The sequence below is a fragment of the Salvia miltiorrhiza genome, chromosome 7 (genome assembly GCF_028751815.1).
Source record: "Salvia miltiorrhiza cultivar Shanhuang (shh) chromosome 7, IMPLAD_Smil_shh, whole genome shotgun sequence".
NCBI lineage: Eukaryota > Viridiplantae > Streptophyta > Magnoliopsida > Lamiales > Lamiaceae > Salvia > Salvia miltiorrhiza.
The window spans coordinates 54,817,186-54,835,650 of record NC_080393.1 but is presented as its reverse complement, the minus strand read 5'-3'; the positions used below and the strand labels follow the sequence as shown (position 1 = coordinate 54,835,650).

At 41.1% G+C, this 18,465-nt stretch overlaps 1 long non-coding RNA gene across 1 annotated transcript; it reads right to left on the bottom strand.

Moving 5' to 3' along the window:
- Positions 1 to 2,836: 2,836 nt before the first annotated feature.
- LOC130995025 (uncharacterized) lies at positions 2,837 to 5,826 on the bottom strand. The gene is made up of 3 exons (XR_009092010.1): positions 5,700 to 5,826; positions 3,782 to 3,848; positions 2,837 to 3,179 (listed from the first exon to the last, which is right to left on the bottom strand). It is a non-coding gene; the product is annotated as an uncharacterized LOC130995025 (long non-coding RNA).
- Positions 5,827 to 18,465: the final 12,639 nt, after the last annotated feature.

Sequence of the window (18,465 nt, the reverse complement as noted above, 5' to 3'; positions counted from 1 at the left end):
TCCTGCCTTAAACCGGCACTTAAAACTCAGACATCTCTTCATCAGTATCCATCTTCTGATGAGCGAACGTGTTAGCTCACAGAATTCTCGATTATACTCTACAACCGATTTCTTTCCTTGCATCAAACTTCGATAATCAGCCTCTCGCTGCTTACTGTACTCCTCTGTACATACTTCTCAAGAGTAGTCTTCAATTGTTCTCAAGTGTAGTTTGCCAGTTGCTCAGGTGTTAAAGTCCTCTGACGTGCCTCTCACTAGTCTTAAACATAAAAAAAAATCTACTAGGATAACTCAAAAGTTGTATGGGTTCAACCATAGAACGACATCAAAACAAATTGTTCAAGAGACTCAAATGAATGACCAGAGGGTAGAATGAAGTAACTACCAGGTCGAACAAAATGACCTAGAGTAAGAACCCATCTGGCTTTTCAACCGAAAGTTGAAACATATGGGTTTATAAACCCAAAACACGTCTACTGAGATTTGGATCATGTGGACTGGCCAGGTCCAACATAATCACTCCCCAGTCACACGGGATATATTATCCCGAACTTGGAAATTCTGTGTCTTCTAAACCCTCAACATACTATACATAACAAAACTTAAGTTCACACCAGCAAGCTAAAAGCTTAAACTCAGGGTCCTATGTTCTAGACTCTTGTTTCGAAAGTTCAATATTTTTCGACTCTCCTCTCATGTTGCGGTGGTGGTGGCGGAGTATTATCCCGCCTATCCTTGACATCACACTCTTGATGACATCTTTGAGGCATTTTTGAAATCACAAAAGGAAAACTCAACTCGACCAACGCTCTAAGCATCCTCGAAACTCAAGTTCAATTTACTAACTCAACTTTAAGGAAACCCTCACGGTCACCTTAACATTCATCTGTAAGGCAATAAGCACTCACGAAATGCTAACAAAAAGACCACTCTGGTCAACCTAATATATCCATCAGTAGAATGCCTCTTTTTAGAGGGCTTACATAAAGGGGTTATTTAAACCCTACAAAAACCATAGTATCTATCGTAATGTCCCTTCTAAACCAACACCATTAATAGTACTATGTCTCGGTCTGAACCTCCTACGGTAATTGCTACCAGTTAACTCATCTAGTTGCTACTTTAGCACACTAGGAACATCCATCTATTTAACATCAGTAGGGTACTATATTCGCATGCTTATCTATCATCATGTCAAAATCTCAAGTACCAGTATCTCCTAAGTAAGTTATATACATCGCAATGTAATTGCAACTAATCAAAAACGAGGGTGTACCGCGCATACTCTCAAGATCATCCTTAGCTCTAGCCTACATCGACTTCTCTTCTCATCCTCATCAACTCTAGCCCTCCTCGGCTACTTCTCGTCCTCATTATCGTTTATCATTTTATCATCTTTGGTAACTGATACTCAAGGATCGACTCGATATCTACTACACTCTTCTAGAGTCCCTGATAGAAAACAGGCATCCGGTCAGTAGATCCGCATAGAAAATCTGGGTATCTGTAACAAATCCCATCTCCTGTGGGTCCAATGCTCAAGACGACATGTCCCATCATATTGAGTGGCTTTCTTCCTTGCTCAATCCTACCACTCGATTGGTAGCACGGGGACTAGGTGCACGATGCCATCCAGTCTAGTAACAACCATAAGGCTTTTATCCTTTCATAGTCTATGAACATGTGTTTGAAAATCTGCTAGGGTATCTCTGTACCACATACTGTACGCCTCGTCCTCGTATCCGATCTTTCCTGAGTTCGATCTCACAACAGTCCACTTTCGTGCAGTGCCAACAGTCCTGGCCAACCTATAAGGAGAACTTAAAGGTGACTCTAGAAACTAACTCTACTTGGCTCCAGCAACAGAAATAAACAAAACATAACTTAGCAAAACTCCTATTAAGTAGTACTGTTATCTTAAAACTCAAGCTCAAAACATCTAAATTCTCATCTCGTCCCATCTTTACTCAGTAGAGAATCTCTCTAAACAATGATATTAGATCCCTTAATCTAAATCATCGTGACTCAGTAAGACAACTCAACAATTCTCTCTCAAAGCCATCTCCAAAGACTATGGCTCATGATACCTCCTCAAGTACCATTAAGGTTGCGTTAGCAAAACTCGCGTCACAAAACAACTCAACATATCGTACAATATCTCATTGCAGCATGCTAATAACTCATCATTAATCATGCTATTATACTCAAGCTCATAACTCAAACTCATAACTCAAACCAACAAGTACTTAAAGCAATTGCTAATTCTCTCAAGCTTTAGCTCTAAGTTCTCATTTCATCCTTCTACTTAGTAAAAAAAATCTCTCTTAACAATGACATTAGATTCCTTCATCTAAATCATCGTGACTTATCACAACTGCTCAAACAATTCTCATCACAAAACATCACAAAACATCTCAAATACATCACATCATAACTCATAATTATGCATCCTCAATCATATAACATCATATGATATAAACGCTCTCATGATTCATCATGTAACATCAACATATGCTCTTACAACATAATAACTCATTATTAATCATGTTGTCATCCTCAAACTCAAACTATGCACCTTTAAAGTGTAACATCATAACTCATCATATAACCTCAACATCATGCTCTTCAAAATTTAACGTCAAATAAACTTTGAAATTTTACATACCTCTTTGAGCCTGGTGTGATGGTGCGCTGAGCTCACGGTTGTTAATAACTATTAGTCTAGTGACTCATTCTAGACTAAACTCAAGACTTCTAATTCAGAGCTTTCCTTCGCTCTGATACCACTCTGTCACAGCCCACCTTAACTAAGGATAGTTAAGCCGAGTGATCTACGACTAGGGATGGGGTTAAAGAATAAGGGAAAGAAAGGGGCGTCATTTGAAACCGTAAATCTTACTCAACCTAAGAAAAATCGTCGTATTTACTCATTAATACTCTTTTGAACAGTCTATGAAAGACAACATAAAACTTAATTAATATCATTAATCAAGTTATACATCATATGAAACCATTCTCTTAAGACTCAAAGTATGACATAACATACTATAACATCAACAACATCTTGCAGCGGAAAGTAGCTAGACATATGTATGAAGACATATTCTAGACAGGTTAACTATTTATTAACAACCCTGGAGACTCCGCTCATTGCAGCACCATCATCACATCAGCTCAACCTGCACATTTAGAAAACATATGCAGGGCTGAGTACAAAAGCACTCAGTGGGCACGTATGCCTAGGTATAAAAATACATGCTTCAAAACTGTAAATTGTCATGCCATCATAAACAGTACAGCAAGGGAGTTTTTCGCTAAAAAGGCCCAAGCTTACTAAGTTCATTTGTGATTCTTAAAGTTCGTCTGATCAGACTAAGTTCTTTTGTAATCTATCATATCTGAAACTGTGTGCCGGAGAGGTGGCCACCTCTCACAGTCACTTGACCGGCCAACCCGCTAGATGACTCACGGTCACTGGTGTACACTAGCCCTGGCAGGATAGCTATCAACTGCTCAAGACCCGAATTCGATTGCATCATTGGCAAAGCCAAAGCAGATAGATATCATACTAAAATTGAAACATTTTATGGCAAGACAATACTTGAAATAACTTTAACTCAAAGATTTTGTCATGAAATAACTTGCTTGAACGTAACATTTAAACTCATTTGATATATATGAAACTGAAATTAACAGTTAGATCATTTCATGCATTCATTCGTATAAGAGGCCTACGACACGCAGGGGATCTCTATATACGTATAGTAAAAGTAATGCCCACCTCGTTGTGTCTCTGTATCAATGAGTAACGTCACTCTCTCCCTCAAGTCGTTACTTCCCAAAAGGACCTTCATCGTTATGAAGAATTGGTGAGAAGTTATAAAAGAAATCTCGATTAATAATCTAATCTCTTTTATGAAACATTAGTATCTCTAATGTTCATCTCTCTTGATTGTTAATCAATAACAATTATTATCTCTCGTCATTACTCATTAATTATAACATCCTTATGTTATAATTAGCAGCGCTTCAATTAAAAGAAATATTTAACACATCGAAAAGTCCACTTTCTTAGCAGATCTATTCGCTCTCATCTCGTCTAATTAACCGATTAGAAAGTTAAACTTTCCATTAGGCATGTATTTGAGTCACGGGTCAACAAGAATTGACTATGCTCAAATTCTAATTTCACTAAAAATTTCGGCATGACCTATTCATATATAATGTCAGCCACGAGATTTCAACGCGTGAATCTCACTACGTGAACTCGTCTCTCGACTCAAAACTTAACATCTTGACATCTTTTCAACGCAAACCAAACAATTCAAAATCATCAAAACTCTTTATCAGTAAACTATCATTTATACTCGACACCAATTGTTCGAGTGTCAGATACCAACATTTATGTGCGTTAATCATAACTCTCACAACTCACACCATTTAGTCATATCGTATCATCCATCAAAACAAATATAATCAAGTTGTTTTCTAGAAAGTTTTGCTGTTTTTGTGTCATCTTTAAAAATTCATAACAACCAACTCAATCATCATAAACTCTCATACCAATTGATCTCAAAAACTCCATGAAGCGTAGTTCACTCTAAAAATGGTAGTTAACCAAAAAGGTTAAAGGTTTTTGGAGATATTGCTCTTTTAGTGCAGGCTGTCAAAGATTGACAGTTTCTGCCAATTTTGTTTAGGCCATTAGAAACCAAGGCAAACCTTAATAAAATTCCATCAAATTTAATCATCCAAAACTAAAGGTATCCTTGAAGATTTGGTTAAAATTTCACAAGAGAAAACGTTCATATGATCTGCCAAATAAACAATGAAACTCATACACTTTTACTGTTGGACAAATATGACAGCAGAACAGGGCATTTTTGAAATAATAAACTGCTCTGTTTCAGAGGTCATAAAAATCGAAATCTTATGTTTTTAGAAAAGTATTGAAGTCTAGTTTCGTTTAAAAAAAACGGTGATGCAAAATCCTTCATGGATTAATAGATATAAACGTTTTTGTGAAGTCTACCAATAGTTGACAGATTCTGTCAAGGATTTTTCAAAATATCTTTAAAATAGCAAACATCATCCAAAAGACATGAAATTTTGCAGCAACGAAATACACATATCATAGATAAACATACTAAAGTTTCAGAGCCATCAAGCAATGAAAACTCATCGAAACATAAGCTTGAAACTGCTGTAAAATTTTGACAGAATTCCAGTTTTAATTTCGTTCAACAATTATCATCCATAAATTGTAAATCAATTAGCATGCTCATGTGATATCGTAGAACACATATACGCAATAATATTCATTATGCAACATCCCAAACTTCACGAATTTAAATAATCATACTCTAAAAACTTATACAATTTTCGTGCTTGAAAAAATACGAATTTAATATATATCGATTCTAGCATACCCCTAAGCACAAATATCAAGTCAAAACGATCAAACAAAAATCGAAAGACAAGCTAATGTGTGAAAAACGGGGCTGCCCTCATGAGTTTCATAGCTACGGTTCATTCCGTTCTTACTCTCTTCATTAAACATGCTCGACATCTACCCAAGAACAACATACTAAAATTTCACGACGATCCGACGTCGTTTCAAAATAAAGTCGAGAATCGACATTTTTCGACGTCGACGAAAATCGAAAAGAAAACCATGAAATCGTAGGTAGAGATGTTACCTACGTAAAAACGTGATCAAAAAGATGATCGGCGCTCGTCTCGATGCTCAAATCGGAGCTCAAAAGCTTGAAGAAGCTTTAATGGAGGGAGTGTGTGTTCTTGGTGTTTGTGTGTGAGAGAGAAAAGATGATTGGAGTGTGTTGGCTGAATTCAGCCGTAGTGAGGTAGATAAAGGGGTGTTGGGCGGTTTGGGGGGGTGGTTTTGGTGGGGTAGCCTTAGATATTTAAGATATTAACCCGTTAGTCGTTAAATATCCCGTTTCGTCTCGTTTTAACGACTAATTACCCACATTCTTCGTTACTCACACTCTTAACTCCTACTCACTTTCATTACACTCGTAATTCTATATAAATATAGAAAACGCAAGCTCGTTCTCGAAATTCTGATAAACGAGCTCGGTTCGTTTATCGAGAAATCCCGATTTACTATTCACTCGTCGTCCACAAATAAAAACTTTCATTATTGGACTCGTATCGAAAAACTAAGAATATTTCTCGACGACGTGCACGTAAGATTTTGAAAGTCGACAAAAAGACGAAATAGCAGTATTTTACTATTCATCGTCAAAAAGTCAAAAATTTCAAAAACGTCTTAACGGACTCAGATCTCACTTCCGAGTTCACCGTTCTCATTCAAATAATTATCTCGAATTATTCAAATACTCAAACTCAATTACGGATATAAAATCACACATCATCCTCACATCATCAAAAGAACATCTCAACATCTTTAAAATATAACAACAAAACTTCATATAACTCCTCATCTCTATACAAAGTAATCAAACAAGGGATCTATACCCTAATTACTCAAACTTAAGCAATTAAACACGTCATCAAAAGCCCGGGTATTACAAATAAAACTAAACTAATCCCCGACAACGGCGCCAAAAACTTGTTCGCTATTATTTTCACCACGCCGCAAGTATACGGTGTAGTTGCAACATAGGGAAGCAAGGTCGTATTTCACAATGATTAGTAGTCAAATTCTAGTGATTACCTTAAGTCATTATGCTAGAGCTATTTAGACTAAACAATGAGGGAGTGGTTTGGTTATCTAACCAATTATCTAGCAAATTCAAAGACAAATAAGATCAAACAAACAAAGAGAATTAAGCAAGTGATGAAAATGGTTTAGGGATTAGGCATCGATGGATTAGCAATGGACTTCAATTTAGCTCAATATTAGTCTTGATATTCCTATTTATCTAGAGTGATCTCCCAACTAGTTCTAGCCCCCTCCCGGACGACTAAAACGGTAGATTACGGGTCATAGTTGCCGTCCCCGGTCAACTTCTAACCTATAACTCCCAAAAGCACAATAAGATCGATAAACTCTCACCCAACTCTCAACCTCCCGATCTATTGAGTCAATATGTTTCAAGCTCCTAATCTATTATGATTATCCTCTCCCGATTCAAATCACAAATGAGAAATGTATAGAAAGTGGCCAACAACCATACAAGAAAGAATACTAGGGCTTGAAAAGATAATGACAAGGAAGTAAACAAGACATATATTAAGCATAATAATCAATCCATTACATAATCTACTAGCCTAACCCCCAAACCACTGGGGTTTTAGCCTACCATGTTCACAAACAACATACTTAAATCAAAGAAGAACAGATATGAAAGAGAGAGTAATGAGTGACAAATCCTATTAATGGGCTTTCTTGAATCTTCTCTCCCCTTCAATGCTTCTTCAAAAGGTAGGTGTGAGCATTAATGGAGGTTAGGGTTTTTGTGTGGAGGATTGGGGAAGATGGAATTGGGTGTGTATGGTGAATGCTGTGAGAAAAGAGGGGGAAAATGGGGTTTTGGGGCAAAAATCGCGTCTGAGCCCACCAAAGGGAGCAATCCCGCCTTTTCCCCGCGACCATGGCATGAACCGTGGTTGAGAACGCGGATGGAAGGAGGGGAGGCCGCGGCCGCGGCTCGGACCGCGGGTGCTTGCCAAAAACGTTCTGGACTTCCTTGGAGTAGAGGCCCGCGGTCGGGCCCGCGGACGCGGCCCTGACCACGGCTTACTGGGCAATTTTGGAGCAGAGGCCCGCGGTCGAGCCCGTGGCCGCCGCCGGACCGCGGGGTCTTGGGCTTTATGCGCAGTCTGCTTGTTCAGCTCCGTTCTCCCTCGTTTTAACTCCGATTTGGTCGCCGTTTGCCCTCACGGATTCCTCTCGAGATGATCTTCAACCTTATGTTTTCAAAACTCTCTATTTTATCTTTGATTTTCCCTGAAATCACTCCAAACGCTACACCAAGCATCAAAACTCAATAAAACTCAAAATGGGGAAACAAACACATTAATATTCAATTCTAGGGAAAAAAAGACAACAATTCATGTAATATTGAGGTACGAAAACCATGTTTGTCAATCCCCAAAACTTAAAGCGTTGTTTGTCCCCAAACAACAAAGAGAAGAGAAATAAAAGATAACAAACATGTGAGAATGAATTGGTGTCATTTCAAGGGCTTCAAATTTTTTCAAATGAGTATCACAAGTAGATGTGCATTTCAAGAAATCACAAGTGTCAATGAGTTCAACATTAGTGCCTTCCAAGCTTGAATCCTCACAATGGTGGATGTTTCAATGATGCACTCAACTCTCAAGTGTTTAGATTGGACGTGTTTGCACTCAAATTGAATCATGTATGCAATCTACCATAGGCTTGCCATTTATCCTAACTCTCTATACTTCAATGTGTTATAAATAAAGATCAAAAAGGGCTTCTATTAGGTTGTAATGAGAGCTCTATGGTGAGGTGATGTGTTTTTAAGTAAAGTGACTCATATACCATACAATTCTCAAATTGAATAAGTCAAATTCACCATTTCTCTTTTCTAATCAATCAAAAACCAATATCCCCACATTTCTTCTTTTTCACCATATGAGTTCTTATCAAGACCATGATTCAAAAGGCAAATCACTCCCCTTTCTACTCTTTTATTCAAAGATGGATCTCAGCGCGGACGTTGAAAAAGCACGCTGCTTTCTCCGTTGAAAAAACACGCCGCTTGCTCGGCGTCTCCACCTTCGGCCGTCCTCTATTGCCGGCAGCCTAGCGTCAGGAATATCCGACCTGAGATCTGGCTGCGCCACCAACCGATCCGTGAACTTCCACCATCACGTTCAGCTGACCGCCGACGTGTCGGTGAAGAAATCTTCGCGTCATTCCGGTACCCGGAGACGACGTCCGCGCTGAGATCCATCTGCCACGGAGAACGATGGCCAACCCCTCCTTTCATCAGAACCGCAGCACTGCCGCCTTCACCGACTATCTCGGCCATTTAGCTCTTGCTGAGAGGTTAGTGAATCTGATTCTCCGTTCACGAAAGAGTGAAATTAGATCACCATTTATTCGAAATGCGTACGAAAACTTTAGAGATGCAGATTTTTGCCCGGTGATTGTATATCATCTTTTCATTCGAATTTGTTATCTTTGAATTTCCGTGAATTGCTAATATCGTCAACACCAAAATCATTTACCAAAGAAAAAACAGCATATAATCCGGATTGGGGCCGGTTTAGGAGCGAATGGTTCCACTGTGTAGATAACCGTGTGATCTACCCGTCGGCTTCCATGGCTTCCGATTTTCCTCCGATCTCCAACAACTTTGTCAGGCCTATGCCTGCTTCTTCCGGTAAGAACCAAACTCGGCCCTCGGATGTTCCCTCGAGTTCCACTCTCAAACCCGCTTCTGAGAACAACAATAGTCATTCCGAGGCTCTTGTCAACTCGACGCTGCATGGAATATCTAGCCCTAGCGCTGAGGCGAAAAGGAACAAACTCTCTTTTACGCGAACGGTCCAGCGATCAGTTCCCAAACCAGCAGATGTTTTCGCCCAGGACTTCAATGCTCTTCACCCGGTAAACATTGGCAACAAATCTATTCTTCGGATTCCAGAAGCCCTGTATCAAAGTAAACTCAAGGAGTTTGAGTTCGCTGTTCACGCCAGGTTTTTGCTGAATAAGGGAGATGCCCCCAGATTTGCTTCTGACATTAAACAAGAACTCATGGCTTTATGGAAAACTTCGGATGCGATCCGTGTGGTGCCACTAGGGAAAGGTTTCTTTTCGATAATTTTCGCGAATGAATCTGAGCTTGCTACTGCAAAATCTAGGGCTACTTAGAAATTGAGCAAAGGTATTATTCGAATCAGGGAATGGGTTCCGGATTTTGACCCATACAAAGAATCATCTGCTCTCTCCCAAGTCTGGTTGAGAATCTATTATCTTCCTCACGAATACTGGCATCCGGAAGTGATAATTGGCATCGCCAGATATGTCGGTCTTCCTATTAAACTTGATGGTTTTGCGTTTTCTGGACAAGTGGGTCACTTTGCTCGTGTTCTTGTCGACATGGATGTCTCTAAGCCTATTCCCGAAACTCTCACGGTGGATAAGGGGACGCGCTCGTTCGAGGTTGAATTCGTATATGAAAATTTGCCGCATTTTTGTGGCTTTTGCAAACTTGCAGGTCACAACATTGCTCAATGCCGCCGCAAGAAACAGCAGGACAACAACACTGACATCACGAATCCTCCAAGCTCGGATCAACCTTCACTCAAAACCATTCACAACAAAACTATGGGGAAAAAATGGCAGAAAAATAAAGAGATTCCTATCGGTAATTCTTTCGATGCTTTATCTCAAGAGCCTTCCGGAGATGAGGACGTCAACCAGGAGCCTCTTATTCAGAAGGAGAGGACTTCCATTATCAGCGCTTCGGAACATATTAATCACACTACCGCTGAGGAGTTTCTTCAGACAGATGGGGCACAGAATTTGCCCCAGCGTAAAGAAGGTTTGTCCGAACTTGATTTGCTTGCAGCTGCGTGCAGACCCGTTCCTGATTCGAACACCATACCACATATAATACCCGAAGATGAAATTAATAACAAGAGAACTGAGACGGGTACTTTTGCTGATAAGGACGTGGCCTTGGGAAACATGATGAAAGTGCAGATTTTAGAAACAACATTAACTCAAAATCAAAAGGAAGATAGTGCTAGTGAAAGCCCAGAACAAAAGACAAACTGTCGAACAGATGGTGCCATTACTCGTACTACAAATGAGATGATTGAAGACGTGCCAATCAAACGGGGGCGGGGTAGGCCGCCTAAGCAAACTGTCGAACAGTTGGTGCGCACGGCTACTCCGACTATCAAAGATCGTCTACGACATAATCAGGCCGCTCCTATTGGGGATCAGGTAGGACAACTTCAGGGGACCACGACGGAATTTAACTCTTTGGTTAAGGAAGCCGTAGATAAAGGCATCCAAATTTCAGAATTCCTTATCTCTCAAACTTCTTCTGCTGCCGGTAAAAGTATGGACACCGCTTCTTCACGGAAATGGGGTGATTTGGTGGATGATGATTATGATCCTCAGGAGGAGGACGAAAATATCCACCTTTCTCAATGAAGATCCTCTCTTGGAATATTCGTGGTATGACGGAAACGGCTCGTAATTTGCTTCACAGTTACTGTCATGTTCATCATCCTATTATTCTGGGCATTATTGAGCCTAAGACTAACTTTCTTCATATTCCGGCATCCTTCTGGAACTCTATCAATTTGACTCCTTTCCATCAAAATGATCGCACCCCTCATGCTTCCAACATCTGGATTCTCATCGCCACCGGGGTTACCTGCTCGTTGATTATGTCCACGGAGCAGATGGTTATTTTTGACATCTTGTTTTCTAGCTATTCTTTCAGAGTGGCTATTGTTCACGGGAGTTGTAATTATATCACTCGCAGGATTCTTTGGGATGATATCTCTTCTTGTATGGTCCCTCAAATGGTGATTCTTGGAGACTTTAACGCTGTGCTTGGAGCTCATGAGCGGCGGGGACGCCGGTTTCCCAGTCGTGTTTCCAGTAGAGATTTTCAAGCTTTCATTGATCGTCATACTCTCATTCAAGCTCCCACCTCTGGGCCTTTTTTTACTTGGACGGACAGGCGAAAATTTCCTATGACTACTGAGTCTGTGCTGGACCGCACTCTTTTCTCCGAGGATTTTGCTGCGCAATGGCACTCTACTGAGAGCTTGGTTTTGCCTCGTCTTGGCTCTGACCATGCTCCGATTTTGCTTAAATGTTCCACTCCTCATAATACCTCTAGTGCTCGTCCTTTTCGTTTCCTAAACATGTGGAGTTCTCACTCTGATTTTATTCCAATGGTTCAGCGTTCTTGGACTCCTGTTGTTGATTCGAACTGCCCCATGGTGCGTATGATGCACAAGTTGAAACGTTTGAGGAAGGAGCTCAAAATTTGGAATAAATCCACTTTTGGAAACTTCAACACTTCGCTTGAGGAGCTCTATAATAAGCTCTCTTCTCTTCAGGCACATATTGATAATGTTGGCTATTCTGAGGTGCTCTTTGATCAAGAAGTTGAGCTTGAAGCCTCTATCTCGGTCATGCTCTCTCGGCAAGAGAACCTGCTTCGCCAGAAAAGTAGAATTCGATGGCTCCAGGATGGAGATCGAAATACTCAGTTTTATCATAACATGGTGAGAATGAAGCGCGCTAGCCATACCATCAAGCATCTTGAGATTAACGACGTCCTGGTTGAAGATCATAACACTTTGGCGTCTCATGTGGAAAACTTTTATAAATCTCTTTTTGCAGCGGATTCCAATCCTGGGGGCGATCTTTCGTGGATTACTAATTATATCACCAGTAGCCTTACTTTGAACCAGAAGTCGGCTTTGGTTACTTGTCCGACTGCGACAGAGATCAAAGCGGTGGTCTTTGCTATGGACAAAGATAGCGCTCCCGGCCCGGATGGCTTTGGAGGTACTTTCTATCGTTCAGCTTGGGACATTATTGAGCATGATTTCACTTCCGCCATCAGAAGATTCTTCACTCATCATTATCTCCCTTCGGGTCTCAATTCCAATACTCTGACCCTTCTTCCCAAAAAAGTTGATGCCAAGGTTATCTCTGATTATCGGCCAATCGTTCTTGGCAATTTCTTTTTCAAAGTTATTGCCAAGATTCTGGCGATCCGGCTAAATGCTGCTGCTGCCACCATCGTCTCCAACAATCAATTTGGCTTTATTTTGGGACGTTCTATTCATGAGTGTATCACTCTTGCCTCGGAAGGAGCAAACTGCATGGAGAGGTCTTTACACGGCAAAAACATGGCTCTTAATGTCGACATTCATAAGGCCTTTGATACGCTTAGATGGGATTTTCTTCTGTTCGTGCTTCAAGAGTTTGGCTTCCCCAATATTTTCTGCTCTTAGATCAAAACTATTCTCAGCTCAGCTCGCATCTCTATTCGGTTCAATGGTGCTCTCTATGGCTATTTCGAATGCGGTCGGGGGGTAAGACAAGGAGATCCTTTGTCTCTAATTCTTTTTGCCTTGGCGGAAGATGTTCTTAGCCGTATTTTTCTGGATGCTGCTAATCGGGGTTTAATCGCCGGCATGCGTTTCTCGAGATCTTTGAGTTTCCCTTCTCATCTGCTTTACGCTGACGATGTCAACCTGTTCTGTCAGGCCTCCAAGCGTAATTGCATTATCATAGACTCGATTCTTCAGCTCTATGCCACGGTCTCTGGGCAATATTGCAACAAGCATAAGTCTACTCTTTACTTCGGGAAAGGGGTGTCTCCTGGGCGACGTTCTCGGCTTCAAATGGTTTTGGACTTCAACATTGGCTCCATGCCTTTCACATACTTGGGAGTGCCTATTTTCTCGGGTCGACCTTCTTCTGCTAAGCTTCGACCTATCTATGATCGGATTCTTGCCCATTTCCCTAGGTGGCAAGGTGGTCAACTCTCTATGGCGGGCAGGCTCTGCTTAGTTTCTTCCGTTATCAACAGTGCTGCGGTTCATAGCATGCTTGTTTATAAATGGCCGGCGAAACTTCTGCATGCTCTTGACAGAGCTTGTAGATCGTTCATCTGGACTGGGAGTACTCTGAAGAAACCTTCTTTTTCTGTGAGTTGGAACAGAGCTCGTGCTCTGAAGGAACATGGCAGCATTGGAGTCAAATCTTTCTCTGACATCAATAATAGTTTCATGTTTCGGCTGGGTTGGTATATTATGAACATGAACAGCTTCGGCTATCGGCTGCTTCGTCAGAAATATCTCACTCAGACCATGGATTGGGCTTCCCAATGGGCGAGTTCGTCGATTTGGACTGGTGTTAGAAGGACAATTCGAGAGATTGTTTCGGATACCTTCTGCACGATTGGCACTGGAGATACGATTTATTTTTGGAGAGATAATTGGCTCGGGTATCGGCTGATCGACAAACTTCAAATTCCGGAGTTCATGACACCCTATTTCTCTCAGAAGATTTCAGACTACTACTTTGATAATAAGTGGCACCTCACTTCTAGTTTTATGCAGTCTTTCCCGCGCATTTCTCTCGACATCATATCTACCCCCATTCCTGGATTGGCGGACGACAGATCCTGGATTCGCTCGGGTTTCGGGAACATTACTGCTGCTTCGGCCTTTGCTCACATACGACCTCAGTTCCCTAAGGTCGACTGGGGCTCCTGGATTTGGGCCCCTTTTATCCCCGCTCGGCGATCTCTCTTTGTCTGGCGCACTATTGTTGGCAAGCTCCCTACCTTTGATATGAATCGCCTCCTTGGTATTCAGGGGCCTAACCGCTGCCCTTTATGCTCGGCAGCAGAAGAGACAATGGATCACGTTCTATTGAACTGTCCATTCTCGTCTTCGATTTGGGCGGATGTCTTTCATTGGTTTTTGATTGACCAACCTTTGCCGTTGGACGTGGGTAGCATGATTCGCTTCTCTATCCACCAGAAAAACAGCAAACAAGTTGGCAATTTGTGGAAAACTGGGGTGGTCTCTCTCCTCTGGAGTCTTTGGTCTCATCGCAACAACGTCATACACAAAAATTTAGCACCTTCGCGCCACTTGATTCTTAAGCAGGTCCGGGTTTTTCTTTGTGAAGCTGCCAACAATTTTGTCCTTGGTACTATGGCCAACTCGGTTTCTGATCTTCTCATTCTTAACAATATTTCCATCGCTGGACAACCCAGGAAGCCTTTCTCCTATATTTACGTTGCTTGGCACCTTCCACCGCCGTCTTGGATTAAAGTTAATACTGATGGTTCGGTTCGTGAAGGGAGGATTCATGCGGGGGGCGTCTTTAGGAATGCCTTCAATGACGTTCTTGGTTGTTATCATTTCTCAGGCGGCCAGGGGGTTGCGTTCGAAGCTGAGCTTTTAGCTATTATTATTGCGATTGAATCTGTGCATCGTGCCAAATGGGAGAGAGTTTGGTTTGAGTCGGATTCTTCTTACGTGGTTCAGCTTCTTTAGTCGCTCTCTGAAACGGTTCCTTGGAGATTCAAACCTCGGTGGCAGCTTGCTCTCTCCAAACTCCATACTTTCACATGGCGCATTTCTCACATTTTTCGTGAGGGCAACAGATCGGCGGATTTTTTGGCTTCTCAAGCTAGGGAGGAGGGTTTTTGGCCTCATGCCATTACTGGTTTAAATGATTTTGTCAAGGAGGATGTTTCTATTCTCTATTTTACTCGTTTCGCTTGATTTTTTGGTTTTTTTTCTCTTCGTTCTGGATCGGTTGTGAGCCGGGAGGCCTAAGGGTAATGGTTCGGCCGGAATCCTTGAGACCTCCTAACTCAGCTCTGTCAACCTTGGTCCTTGACGAGTACTCTTTTTCCTCAGCTGTTATGAGGTTTTAACGAGGCTCGACCCTTAGTCTGCAGCTTTGTGCTTTCAAGGGTTTTTGTTTTCCGTTGTTGTTTCTTTTCTTTTTAATAAAATCTTATTTCAGCAGCTACTCTTTTATTCAACATTTCTCTTCATTTTTCTTTCTTTTTCTTTTTGAGTTTATAGGAGACTAGTGATTTTCACTCAATCAAAGCTTGATAGGCAATTTCAATCATTTCCCAAACCTTTTCATCAAAGCAACCACTAACACTCTAAGTTCTACCCCTTTATCATTAGTTCATTCAAAGAAAGGCTACAAGGTACAAATGAGGTAAACTAGGATCATATGAGAATTTGGACACAATTTGAGTTAAGTGGCTAACAAAGATGGCCTTAAATCACTTCAATACTAACAACACATCTACTTTTATTTTCAAGAGATGACTCATGGCAAGTTCTAGAGATCAACACACATGCTCAAATGATTTACACTTAAGAACAAAATGAGATTGTAAATGTATGACAATCAAAGGCTCAATTCTCACAAGCTCATTTTCTTTTTCAAGTTCTTGGAGGTACAACATTTAGCTCATTGTCACAAGTGACACACAATAATTTCTTTTCAAAAACAACAATCATATCATAAGCCCAACAACAAACAATTCATCATCACAAAATTTGTTACAATTATCCCAAGTAACAACTAATCCAAACAAAAATAAGTAAAGCAAAAGATAGATGAGACAACTAATCCATCTTTGTCCTCCCCCCCAAACTTATTTCACACAAAGTGGAAATGAGTTTGGAGGAAAAGAGAAGGAGAAGTTGTCTCGGACAAAAAAAAAAAGATAAACCACACACATATATAAATATATACATAGATTAATATATAAATATCTATGCATGTGTGTGTTTATTGAACTTGCAAATTTTAAAGGGTACCTTGTTGGGGTGCCTCCCAACTAGCGCTTAGTTTAACGTCGTGAGCTCGATGTCTTCATGATGGTGTCATGGCTCGGGGATGGTGCCAACGAACACTTCAACTTTTAATTTCAAGGGCAAATACGCCTTGATTCTTTCCTTCTCAACCACAAAGATTCTCCCATCATTCTTTCTCAATTCAATTGCTCCATTATTGAAAACCTTGTTGATTTTGAAAGGACCTGACCATTTTGATCTTGGATTATCCGGAGGTAGTGAGTGACGGAAAGTGAGGAGAAGGACCTCATCATAGGGTGCAAACTCCCGTTTGTGCATCATCTCATCATTAGCACTTGTTGTCCTCTCATTGTAGAGGCTTGACTTCTCAAATGCGTGATACACATCTAACTCATTGAGTTGGAGTACACGGTCTTGCCCCGTTGGATGTATCTCATTCTCATCAAAGAATGTATACTTCAAGTGTGTGGGGAGAAGCTTCAACTCCAAGCTTGGAGCTTCCTCCTCTCCCTTTTCTTTCTTCAATTTTTCCTTCAAGTTGATGTAAGGTTCGATCACTTGCATCATTTTGCATTCCTCTATTTTCATTCTTTCATCCCCATCTTTGTGCTTGGGAGCTTTGTGGATTGAGAAGGTAACACTCTCATCATTCACTCTCAATGTGATCTTGCCCTTTGCAACATCAATTAGGGCCCTCCCCGTCGCCAAGAATGGACGTCCAAGGATCAAAGGTACATCCTTGTCCTCAACCATATCCAACACCACAAAATCCACCGGAAAAATGAATTTGTCAACCCTCACCAAGACATCCTCCACTATCCCTTTTGGATATGAAACGGAACGGTCTGCCATTTGCAAAGCAATCGTGGTTGGCTTAATGGTTCCTATTTCAAGCTTGTTGAAGATGGAGAGAGGCATCAAATTTATGCTTGCTCCCAAATCACACAAGGCATTTCCAAAATGACCATTTCTAACATCACATGGGATAGTAAAGCTCCCAGGATCCTTGATCTTGATAGGTAGCTTCTTTTGAAGAACGGCACAACATTCTTCGGTGAGGTTGACCATTTCAAATTCTTCCAATTTCTTCTTCTTGGATAGAACCTCCTTGAGAAATCTTACATATTTGGGTATTTGTTGCAAAGCTTCAACAAGGGGAATGTTGATATTCACCTTCCGAAATATTTCAAGGAATTTGGAGAACTCACTCTCCATATGCTTCTTGGGAAGCCTTTGAGGAAATGGAATTGGTGGGCAATAAGGAGGTGGAGCTTTGTACACTTTCTTCTTCTTTTCCTTATCATTTTGCATTTTTGAAGAATTGCCTCCATCATTGCTCTTCTCTATTTCAACCATGTCCTCCTCTCCCAAGCACATCTTGAACTCTTCAAAGGTTGTCTCACCTAGTATACTAATAGCTTTGCAATGCTCTTTTGGGTTCACAATTGTATTGCTTGGAAATTGCTCTTATTGATGTTGGTTGCTTAATGATTCGACAATTTGCCCAACTTTCATCTCAAGCATTTTCAATTGAGTTGCTAGAGCCTCCAACCTCTAATCGGTTTTCGTCATGTGAGCTTGTGTGGCCATCATGAATTTCATTAAGATTTCATCAAGGTTGAGCTTCTTCTATTCCTTGATCTCTCCATTATTCACCGCAAATCCGGGTGGTGGTTGCAAAAAGTTGTTTGGATTTCCATAAGCAAGATTTGGATGGCGATTTGTTTGAAATCCTTGATTGTATTGCACTTGCCCGTGGTAGCCACCTTGTTGTTGGGGCCGGAAGTTCCCATAGCCTCGGTTGTTGTTGTTGTTGATGTAGTTCACATCTTCGAAGCTAGTTTGTTCTTTAACCACGGGCTCTACCCTTGATATTGACATAGCATCAATCTTGCTATTCATGGCGGTCATTTGAGCCGTCAAAAGGGCTATAGGATCCGAGCTTGTAGTAGCCGCCACTTTCGTCAAGATGATCCTCTCCGTCGGAAATTGATAGCAATTGGCGGCCAAGTTCTCTATGATGTGGGCGGTCTCCTCGTGGCTTTTCTCCAACAATGCTCCATTGGCCGATGCATTCATGTCTCTTTGCATCTCACCACTACACCCAGTGTAGAATACACAAATGATTGTGTTTTGATCTAAGCCATAGTTAGG